General features: G+C 40.2%; 1 pseudogene; it reads right to left on the minus strand.

Annotated features, from left to right (window-relative positions):
- Positions 1 to 187: 187 nt before the first annotated feature.
- On the minus strand, positions 188 to 12,085 carry LOC135432379 (uncharacterized; annotated as a pseudogene).
- Positions 12,086 to 12,383: the final 298 nt, after the last annotated feature.

Genomic DNA, 12,383 nt, shown 5'->3' on the forward strand with positions numbered 1-12,383 from the left:
TTTGTCTGTTTGTTTGCAAACTTGTCTCTATGAAACTTATCATAGGTCCGTCTTTCTGTTGTACTAATATTGAAAACGGATTGGATTGGTATGCAAAATATTGTTGTTTTTAAACTCCAATCTGCTCCACATATGTGAGGCAAATATTATCAAAGACTAAATACAAAATCATACAGTTAACAGGAATAACCGATCGAAATGTAAATTTTTGCTTAACCCTAAGAAGAACGTCGACAAAAAAATCCAGAGATCTCTACAGATATAGTTGTCGCTTAGAACTGCAGCTTCTGGAAGATTTGAATTTGAGGCGAGTTAGCGATGCGTCTTGCGCTTGACGGGATCCTTCAGATTCTTGGGCGAAGCTGATGTCGAGTTCTGTGTATCGTGTGGGCATCAGTTGGCTGTCATTCAGGCTCTTGATTTTGGACTTCATCAACTTGTTGTTGTCCATCTTCATGATCATCTTACGCCGAAGAGCTTCTCCGGCGTACCATCGTCGGAGCTATCCACAATGATAGCCTTGCGTCCGGCGTATCGTCCACTAAAGATGATAACGATTTTGCCCTGTTTCAAAATTTTCGTCACCTTTGCAGAGATCTGTTTGCTGAACTATTTTATGTTGTAAAATCATTCTTGATCGAACTCAGCAATTACGAGTTTCACAATTATCCTTCACATATCTTCAAACTGTAAGCCAAATGTCTTTCTTGTTATTGTTCTTACTATTCTTAATATTATTTACTTTTTTGTGGCACAAACTATTAAGCAAACATTTTCAATAGCGTTGGCTTTCGGTTAAACTTCAAAGCACTCAGATATTTATGCGAATCCGAAACTTGAAGCTAGCCCTTAGGCAATTCCATAACCGAGCTCTGTAAAGTATTTCCTTCTGTAAGTCAATTATTCTTGCTAGTAACCTTTGGCATAGGCTGCCTAAAAATAGCTTTCACGAGCAGAATTAAAAATCAACATATAGAAACAAACAGATTACCCAAAACAAAATTTGTGCCAGGATGAGATCGATTTTTAATAAAATTTATGTATTTTCGTAGTCACTAAATTAAGAACTTGTGTCTGTTTCTGGCGGGAGCTCTAAATCTTTTCTTGCCGGCCATTTCACAACTTCAAAGACCAAATTTTTCAAACACTCAAAAGTAAAAAGTGCATCAATTGGTATAAGTTGGGTAAAGCTTCCTTAAGGCTTTGCTCTATTTAAGTAAAGGTAATCGTTCCTTTTATTCATATTGTCAATTTTGTTAGTCAACTAATTTTCGTGTTGATTTCCCAAAATATAACCAAAAATATAATAACCAAGTCAACTTGTCAAATCCACAAGCTGCAAAACCCCCCCACATAATCAAATAGCAAAAATAAAGCAATTAGAAACACAAATCAGGCTAACCGGCATGTAAACAAACCTTGCTCAAAGTTGCAACCGAAAGGGGCAAGAACAAAAAAAAAAAAAAGAAAGAAAAAAATAAGATAGGCAAGTTTCGGTCTGTGTCTGGCAGCTGAAGGTTAAGCAGGCGTGCCACAGCCTGAACCACAAGGAGCAACAACTACAACAGACATTTGAGAAAAAGAAACAATTACAAAACTGATTAGAAAATCTGAACGGAGGGCGGCAGGTGGCAGGCGAGAGCAAACACGTGCGATACATTGTTTTGCTTACGCCCACAGCTCAGTCAGAGGCTGGGGCTGGGGCAGGGGCAAGGGCAAGGACAGGGGCCGGCAGCTCGACTATCTTTGGCAGGAAAAACAACAAAACCGCACAATTTGCAAAAACAACAATGACCATGATTCTGGGGTCGCACACAGAAACCAACAAAAAGCGTAAAGTCAAAAAAAGTCCAGAGGAAGCCAAAGACACAGCCAAAAGGAACTGTATGTGTGTGCCTGTGTGTGTGTGTGTGGGCGTGTCTCGAAATTGACACGCTTCGTAATGCGTTGGGTTTGTGGCAACAACGATTTAGATTTAGATTCAGCTACAGCAACAGAGAGACATGGAAAACTAATCGACTTAGTCAGCGACACCTTAAATATGGCCAAGAAAGGAGTCGCATTCGAGTTCAGGTTCGAAAAAGGGCCAACAAAGCTCCGTTATGCGGCCTATACACATCCTTTTGTCTCTGCCCGGCCGCAGTTTCAATACAATTTTTGTTAGCCAGGGCTTTGTGCGGCGAGTTGATTCGCCTTTTTCCTCCCCCCCCAAAAAAAAAAACATTGCAACAAAATGAGTTTTAGAACGTTTCGAGGCATGTTTTTGTTTTCGTTTGCTTCGTTTCAGTTAGGAGTACAGGGCGGGGTGGGTTAGGACATGGGACATGCGACATGGACATGGTCATCGATTTGGACATCGTCTCGGTATTGCACTCAAACTGAAATAAATTTCAGTCAATCTCAAGCTCGATGCCAATAACGATAACAATAATTGCCGTCCAGGGACAAATATGTTCGCCATTTTCCAATAGCGTCGCACCAAATGGTTCACTCTAATAAAAAATGGACGCAGCAGCTGTACAGCAGTAAAAGCTTTTGGGTGTCCTTACGCTCGCCCTGTGCGAGTCCTCCGTCTGTGTGTGTGTGGCCAGTCTCTCTCTGTGTGTGTGTGTGTGTGTGAATGTTTTGCTTGATTCCACATTTGTTTGTTCTATGGATTTGCCTTTGCCTGCTTTTCGATTTTCTGTTTGTGTGACCTTTTTTTGTTGCTGTGTGTTTCGTTTTTCTTTGTTATTTTTTTTTTGTGTATATTTTAAAGACCCCTCGAAATCGATTTGATTTAAACGTTACCCTTGCACAATTATTTGTTGTTGTTATTGTTGTTCAGTTTATTTGTTTGTTTTGGCCATTTCACGAAGCATAGCGCAAAACGTTCCATTTTTGGCATGAGTGATTTTTACAATATTTATATAGGTACACACTAGTGTGTATATGTGTGTGTGCGTGTGTGCTTGTGTGATTGCCCCGGATTTGTGTGTGTGTGTGCAAGGACAGCTTACAAATTTGCGCAACTTTTCACTTGTGTTTGCTCGTGACCAAAGTGTTATTAATGAAAGTCTCAGCACTGTAAATAAACAAATCGCCTCTTGTGTTTTTTTTGCACCCAAACTGATTGACAATTAAAATATTTACTTAGGTATGTAATTAAATATGTCAGTAACAGTTTAAAGCTCGCATTTGGTCTCAATGATGTTCTGAAAATAATGACAAAAAAAAGAAGGAATATGCATCCTTGGCGGACTGAAGGTTAAATACCCTTGCGGCTTGGATATTCCTTTAGAAAAGTAGTAAAAAAAGTAGCATTGATATATTATTTAAATATGTTAGGAGAAAACTGAAGCTCGTTATTGCCGAGTTTATTAATCCTGAAAAAGTTGCATAAAGAAACTCAGACTTATTCTCTGTTAAGAGCTATATAATTAAAACCAATTGTTGATATAATATAGCTCTTATTTGAAAACAAATAAGTTGTACGAACAATTACTTTATTTTTGACCGACCATAAAATATTTTTTCAATTCGACTGATAGAAAGACGTATCTAAACTTCTTTAAAACTTAGTTTGTATAGAAACAGACAGACAGGCAGACGCACATAGCTATATCTTCCGTTAATACCGATCAGGAATTAACAGATGTCTCTTTTTCCATAAAGATATATTTTTCTTAAAGAAAAAACGCAGTTGAAATACTTTAATACTTTACAATTTTTATATTTGCTATCCAACTTGTAAATATTTCATCTCTTTTACAAATAAGTATTTTTATTGCTCAAATAAGATGGCATTCAATTTGTTTTGTACTGAAAGAAATCGATTTGGAAAGCATTCAGTTTGAATGGTGTAACAGGCGCCTGTCAAATGCTAATTTCAACTTCATTGAGGTAGCGCCTAGCCTGTAGCTTGTGTGGACAATGCTGCGTCGAGCTTTAGCTAATGTGACTGTAATGAAAGGAGCCGTTTGTAAGTCGAATGCAAATTAAGTGGATTGGCATCGATGCCAGCCAGTCGAAAGTCATTTGGCCGCCGAAGGAAGCTGGCGTCATATGCACATGCTTGCATTGAAAGTGCGCGCCAAAAGGGCCCAAAGGATAACAAGGACTCGAAGCGGCAATCTTGCAAACCCAATGCTTTCATAGCCGGCATAAATAGCTTGCCGCCCAGCTGGGCTGCCAGGCGGCAGTAGCTATTCGCACGAGCTGGCTAAAACTTATGGCCCTATAGCCGGAGCATGCTGGTGCCTGGCGCATCGGCTATGGGCAAAGTTTTCTAATTAAGTTACTCATACGCACCGGGTGCCCGAGTGGTGCATATGACTGACGTAAAAGTAATTTTCATAGCAGGGCACAAAAAAAAAAACAAAAAAAAAGAAACGAGTGAAAGCCAAAACCAGCTACAACTTTAAGCCGGCAACAACACAAAAGCCAAACTGCAAACTCAGCTCAGCTTTACAGCCAGTGGGCGTGCTCTCTGTGTGTGTGTGTGTGTGTGTGGGCTGTGAGTGGGCTGTGTGTGTGTAAGGGTCTTGAGTGCACTGCCTGGGGCGGCATCAGTCGCTTGGCCTATTAAACGGACTGAAGGCATGCAGCGATTTTGATGTGCCTGCGCGGCCGTCAAGACAACCAAGTTGCAAGAATAAATATGATGGCCGTGGCAGGACTAAGCTGGCGTTGCAGTTGCAGCTGCAACATGCCTAACATAATTATAAAGTTGAATGCAGCAGCCAGCCCCGCGCCGCCTGCTGACTTTGTCGTCCTTGTTAATTTAGACACTTTGCACGTAAAATGTATGAAAAATCTGTGGCTGGCCGCCCAACGTCTTGGCAAGTTTGTTTCATATACTTTTTAGCCCTCTGTTTGCTGTCTTGTTGCAAGTTGCTCTTGTTTTTGTTGTTGTTGTTGTTGTGGTTGTTGTTGCTTGTTTTACTTTTAATTGGAAATCTCAAAAGATTAGTTATGCTTCGGTGCCAAGCAGCAGCAGCCAGCTGAGGCTTGTAATTGGTGCGTTGCAATTGAAGTGTTTGCCATGCACGAATGCCTGTGTCTTGAGGCCGCTTCACTCAAGTTGCCTGTCCGTGTATATGCATGTGTGTGTGTGAAATTGTATGCAAGCAGGTCAAATAATGGTAACGAAATTTATAGACAAAACTTTTCACAGTTTACCCAGTTGCAACTAGGTTAGCCAAGCTACGTATACGTAATGTTACTGTTGGGCGTAATATATTTTTGGCATTTTAGCTGCTGGCAACGCAATCGAGCTGGCAACATTTGCCTGGCATAGATAATTTCCCATTTGCCATTAGGTTTGCCAGGACTTAACCGAAATTGATGAAGCTGCCAAGTGCAAGTGACAAGTTCGTAACTGTTGTTGTTGTTACCCAGTTTCCAGGCACAAGATGTTTCAGATACGCAAGACATGGCAAGCCACGGCAAGTGGCAAGTGTCAAGGTGTGAGAAAGGTGTGCCAGGGCAAGTCAGATTTCGCTGAAATCGTCGACAGTCGTTGCTTTGTTTTGCTTATCACACAGCTTAGCTCGGGAGCCGTGCACAAAGCTGAGAAATCTCAAACTAATTGCTTTTATACACAAAGTTCCACCTAAAAGCGGCTAAGCAGATAGTCTCTTTAAAAGTAAACTGGCTTAGACAGGCTTGCTGCGGTCCGGTAGCGCGGCGTCAAGAGTAGAATATGAAAATGGCCAAATTGCATTGGAGAAGTGCTCTGAATGGCGCGAAAAAAAGTATAAAGAAAAAAGAACGGCCAAATTGCAGTTGCCCGGCTGCCCGGCTGCCCCGCGGCAAAAGTTGTCAGCAGCACAAAACTTCAGCGACAAAGTGCAATCAATGGTAAATTATCACCCATTTCAATGAGTCGCGGTCGCTGCAGGCGTCAATAGGGCCACTGGCCCTAAAAGAACTCTTGAAGTTCTGCCAACATGAAGAAAAACGAAAAAAGAAGATTTTATATAAAAATAAACTACGCAAAGAAATGGAATAAAATCTAAAGGCTTTGTGCAAAAGTTTGAATTGAAACGGTGTCAGTGACACCGCCGAAAAGAATTTCTAAAGAAAACTTTCCTTTGCTCAGCTCAGCTCCAATTGAAAGTATTAATCTTATTTGCAATTGCTGAAATCTGAGCAAAAAAAATTAAAAAAAAAAACCCACAAAAGTAAAAAATTGTTTGCGAAATTGTCGTAAATTTTGTTAGTTTTCTATGTAAATCGATTTAGTTATTTTTCCGCCAAGATAATGATATTCGTATCAGTAAAATTTGGCTTAAAGTGGCTCAAATTCGGATTTGAATCTATCAACGAACCAAGTTTAGATTTATTGCTGACCATGTTTAAAAGCTTTTAATAAGAAGATTAATTAAAGAAATCATCAAATCTAAAGTTCTTTTCTACAAGAAATATGGACATGACAGTATTTATATTTATATTACGTACACGTATTAAGTTTAAGGCAAAGTCTTAAATTTAAGCAGCTGCATTTGCACGATCATTGAGGGTAGCAAAATGAAGGTGAAAGGACTTAAAAGGACCTTTCGTAAAGCTTTAATATGCTGCCTTCTTTAAGCTCTAGCACGTATTTAACACTTTAAATAAAGCCACTTTTGTTGTTTCAATATTTGTATTTTCAATGCGTAGTTTCAGTTGAGTTTCGGGTTGCTCATTTTTAAGGATTTGAGAAGCTGTCACACAGCTAGCAGCTGTGGGGAAGGGGGTGGAGGGAGGCCGTAACAGGACAGCAGCCGCAAGGAGACAAAACACTTTGTCACTTCTCTCCCTGCGGCTGTGTGTGTGTGTGTGTGTGTGTGTGTATTTTTGGTGGCAAGGGAAAATATGGAAATTTTATTGCTCGCTTATGTTTGAGTTAATTTGGCAACAATTTTGTTGAATTTTAATGAGTGTGCAAAAGCATAAGTCCCACGTCCATTCGGAAAATGCCAGAGTGCCAGTGGATGCCTAACAAAGGCACCATTCCCGCCCTTTGCACAATTCACCCCCCCCCCCCCCTCTTTAGCCGGCATTTGAATTAAGCCGTTGACAGAACAAGTGCCAGGACATTGGCAAGGATGAGACGCCTGTCTGCTGTCCTGCCCTGTCCTGTCTCCTGTCTCGCTGTTTACAGCTGATGAGTTGCGGGTTTCCAGCGACGAGTTTCTAATTAAGCCAAAGCCTTGACAGCCACTGTCAATCCGCATGCCAAGCGGCCTTCAAATTATGCGAAATCTTAAGTAATTTACAAAATATTTATGAATGGCATTAGTAAAATCAACAGCAGCAGACAAATAAAAATCTTTAATGAACTTAATGTTGATTTTTAGCCAGTTAGCCCGTTTCTCTTAATTGCTGCGTGGCAAATTAATTTTTAAATATACCCTGTAAAAATCTGCGCTTTATTCCTAGCAGACGGCATACACATCGCTGAACGCTTCAGCTGCCGAATTAATTAAAATCGCCTCATTTGGCCGGCGCAATCATGTGTGTCTAATATGCTCGGCCTGTGGAGACAGGGTGTCGTCTGTATGGGCCTGGGCGCGGGTGCCAGTTACTGGGAGGGAAGTGGATCGGGGCATTTGGGTGCCGGGCTAAAAGTTAAAATTATGCGCCACTGTTTGGCATTTTCATAATTTTGCGTATGAAACGTGACTTTTGCTGTGGGTAGCTACTCGTTATCGTTCCGGCTTGTGTCAAGTTTTTTGCTCTTTGCATTTTTGTTTTTATGCTCTGTTTACGAATAAGAAAGAGGGCATATTTGTTGTGAGTCTGTCCTTAGAAGGGACAAAACTGGAAGCATCTAGTTTCTTGAAATGTGTTTCATTGTAAAATTGGATATCTTTTGCATTGCCTAAGCACAAATTTTAGAATTAACTGGTTTCTCTCTGATCCTGCTCGGATCTATTGTTGCCATCTGGTAACAGAGCATTGCGCAGTCTGAAGGTTTTGCCGGCGTCGTTCGCCCTTGTTTGGTTTATTCGTGCGAAATTTTAATTTTAACCTGATTTTATTTTATTTATATTTTTTTCTTCCTTTCGGTTCGTTCGACGCATTGTTTGTCAACTTTTTCTGCCCAGGCCTTATACCTTATGCGTTGCCGGGCGAAACCTGTTTTGGCCGCAAGTGCGTGCTATAAATTTTGCGTAAATATTTGTTGGCCCGTTTGCCCAAACTCTTGGGCTACGGGGCGGCTACTTGATAATGCGCAGCATTGCCAGCGTTTGCATTGCATTAAACTTGAAACTTATTTTTATACATTTCTGTGTATTTTTCTGTTTGGTTTTAACAGCCCTGATTTGATGGCACACAAATTTGCAATTTATAATTTGGCGCTAGGTAATTAAGCAGCCCTGGCTGAAATTCAATTAAGCGTATTCGCATCTCTAATTGAAATCAGTCGGTTATCTGGCGCCCATTTGCACATCATTGTTGAAAATCATTATAAAATGGCGCGTAAAATTTTAATGGCCTTTGAAGCAAAGTGAGTGACTGTTGTTTATGGCCAAGGCCCATAAAAGTTTTAGTTGTGCGTCCTTCGCGCTCGGAATATAAAGCACTTAAATACATCAGTACATGCATACATACAGACATATAGACCTTGCATGCTTACATAATTACAGCACTCGAATGCTAAATGTTTCTGTTCTGCGCTCTGTGAAAAACACTGCAAATTGCATAAAAATTCATATTTCTGGCAGCTCTGCATTTGATGTGCCTTTAAGTCATGCAACTGAACACAGTGAAAATATTTATCAACTTGTTTCATTTAAACGAGAATTGTCACAATAAAAAAGCGGACAAGCATCGCTGTCGGCGAAAAAGGTTGGCATTTCAATTAGGATAAAAGTCGAAAAAAATATAAACTCTTTGGGAAAATTATGTTTTTTGATAATTAATTGACAGGTGTGTTGCCGAAAAGGACTACAAAACGGCATTTAATCTGTATAAAATTTACGACTGGCTAAAATGCGAGTTGCAATGTGCTTTAAACTTTAAGTGGGCTTTACATTTGACGCTGGCAGCTTTGATATGCTTGGCAAGTGCTTCTTAACATTAATGATAAAAGTGCTTAGAATTGAACGTATTTAAAGAAAATAGTGTCAATGAATTGCTTGTTGATAATATTAATAGTATTCTATCTATTTAAATGTATTAAGTTTGTGTGCCTTTAAGTTTTGTTTTCTCGCTCAGCTAGGGCAATGCTGGTAAGCAAGGCTGCAAACCTGGACTATTTATTATTAACTATGAACCGTACCTTAAGTCGGATTAGCTGTATTAAGAACAGCGAATCCTAAGGTGAAAACTTCTGCTGCCCAGCCTTGCCAAGCCATGAGATAATATTTGGATTATATTATATTGATCAGCGTATTCACATTTATTTATTATTAATAAATTTTTGCCGAATTTTAGGAGTTGTTGTCTAAGATAGTGTGCCAACGTGTTAAATCACAATTTTTGTGGGCGTCCTGAAAATATTTTGGCCAAACTTTGTAGCCTTTCATATTGGACCTTCGATTGCTTAATTATTCAAATGCTAGTTACTATGTCAATATCTTGGCTTTCTGCTAATTGTGTTTCAATATTTGAATTTTGCTCAGAGAATAATTTTTACGATGCGAAAAAAGTAAAAATCTATTGTGTTTTTAAACAGATCTGGCCACAATATATTGCAAATAGATATGTTTTTGACCAAAAAAAGATTCATAATTATTTATTTACTCTTGTAGAGGATATTATAATTTTGTCATGAAATGTAACGCATCTCCGACCCCATAAGGTACATATATTCTAGATCAGCAGTCAAGGTGATAAAGTCATGTCCGTCTGTGCGTCTGTCTTTTTCTATGCAAATTAGTCTCCCTATTTTAAAGCTATCTTCTTGATACTTGGTAAATGTGTCGGAACGGGCCAGATCGGACCACTTTATCATACACCTGCCATAAGAACTATGGTTCGAAAGGTAGGTTATTGTATGGAAAACTTTTTTGTTCACAAGTTTACATTTGGTCCATACTTGATCGCACTTCTATATTATATTGTACTATGGAAAGAATCGGTCGGAAATGAGTGTTTCTATAGCAATATATTTTATTTTCAAAGATATTTTCATCAAACTTAGCATTTAGGAGCTTCTCAATTCTCACATATCTGCAATACCGGAAGGCAAAGGGTGTTACATTGTCGGCGTGCTAAGGATAACCTGAATTTCTCGTTTTAGTTATAATTTAATGTCATCTGTTTAGTGTGCTGTGTTTTTGTATAGTTTTGAACTTAATTAAGTTTATATATTTTGGCCATCAAGCATCATATAGTCAATATGCCCACTTAATGCCAATGGAGTTGTTGTTGCAGCAGTGAATTTATCAACGTGCACTCAATTACGCCTCGTAAATGCTTTTGCAGTCGAATTGAATGCAAAGCGATGGCTCTTGAACAAATAAAAAACAAAAATATATATATAATCGAAAACAAAAGGAAGAGGGTCAACAATTCTGCAAGCGTTGCGCTTTTCATAATGGGGAAAATATGCGTCAGTGGGGCGGCGGGCAGCGTGGGGAGGGGGTTTTGTTGGGAATTTATGCTGTCCGCTTGGCCATGTTTGGAATGAAACTGAAGCGCATAAATTGTTAACGCATGATTAGCTTTTGATTTCACTAATTAGATTTATAGCGAATTAAAATATGAAGCTGCCCCCGAAAAAACGAAATTAAAAACTTCAGCTTGAGTGCGCACAAAGTTGCGAGTTGGGGACCTGGATTTATTCTTTTTTTTTTTTGTTGGATATCTGACTGGCAGCGACAATTGAGCAGGAGAGAAGGAGAGCATGTAAAGGACTTTGATGGCAACCGTTTGTGCAGAGATTTGCAAACATTTGTAAGACGCACACGAAGCTGCAAGGCGCGAGGGGGGCTGATAGACAAAAGAGAGACAGACATTGAGGCCATTGGTGTCAAGTCAAACCGAAACAAAATCCGTCATTGGGCCGTGTGATGAACTGGCAATGTGTCAGACACGCTGTATACGTTCAACTTGTTGGCCCTCACTATACCAGGGCCAGGCTAATGGCGCCCAAACGACCAGCAATCAGTTGTTTATCCCAGTGCCAGTGACATGGCCCAAACAACTGCAGCATAGCTCCAGATATAAGGCTACAGCAACAGCTACAGATACATCTGCAGCTTTGGCTTTAGCCTTTTGGCCTGGCGTTGCGCCAGCTGTGGCCGCATGCATCAAAGTGACGCTTCAAAACTCAAACTGAAATTGAAGCTGTTGCCATGGCTGAAATGGATGGAGCTTCTGCTTAGATGGAGGGGTGCTGGCAGGGTAGGTGGGCCAGGGTTAGTTGCTGGTTCTGGCCAAGTGTGCGATAAACTCATTTATTATTGCATAAAGAATGACTTTCAATTACTTGCAAGTGAACAAACTTGCTTCCAGCACATTGACAACGCCAATAAACTTGCAGTGTGGGCGGCCGTGGGTGGCTTAAAGCCATTTGAATAGTCAACAGCTGCTGCAGGCCTTCCGCGGCTAATAGCCGCATTAATTATGCCAATTTAAATGACGCCCGGGCTCGAGCCGGCCAAGCGTAAGGGCAACCAATTCAATTCTTATGCGTATTCAAATTCGAATTTGGCTTACAGCGACATAGACAAATGAAGTGTTAACTGACATTTACTTATTATACAATGCAGCTAGCTGCAGCACGAGCCACGCCCACAAATCCAGCCCCATCTCTTGGCACATAAATCACGCGAGTGTTAAGCGTGCAAGTCCCGTTCGTGCGATAAAAGTGCAAATTGCTCGATTTGCATCGTAAAAAGTGCCGTGCACCCAACCACGGCCCCCATCCCAACCAGCCTCAACTGGCAACCCATCATCATCATCAACAGCAGCAGCAGCAGGCGGCGGCAGCAAACGCAATCGGCTAAAATCGAAATTGTGTCAACGGTAAAACTACAAAAAGGAGTGGCCAACATTTGCTGCCAAGGCTCAGACAGTGAACATCCTGATGCGCCTGCTGCTTCTGCTCCAGCTCCTGCTGCTGCTGCTGCTCCTCCAGCTGTTGCCACACAGATAAAACAAGCACCATAAATAAAGCTGTCGATTTTTTTTATTATTTTTATTGCCAGTTATAAAAAGTAGCTCGTCGAATTAAGTTTTAGATGCGACACGGCTTGTCCTAGTTGCTACTCACAAAAATCAGGATTCCTTCTTTGAATAAGTGTGAAATCGCGTATTATTCACAGCTAGTTTACGCTTGTTTAACAATTTTAAGTTTTAATGCTCTATTAATTATTCAATAAGAGTCAACGCAAAGTGCTTTGAACTTTGTTGTCTTTTATTAAATGATCATTATTTCTTTATTGACATATTTCTTTGACATATTT

This window comes from Drosophila montana, unplaced genomic scaffold (assembly GCF_035044405.1).
Source record: "Drosophila montana isolate Dmon_TW-CO22-7 unplaced genomic scaffold, ASM3504440v1 contig_3200_1, whole genome shotgun sequence".
Taxonomy (NCBI): Eukaryota; Metazoa; Arthropoda; class Insecta; order Diptera; family Drosophilidae; genus Drosophila; species Drosophila montana.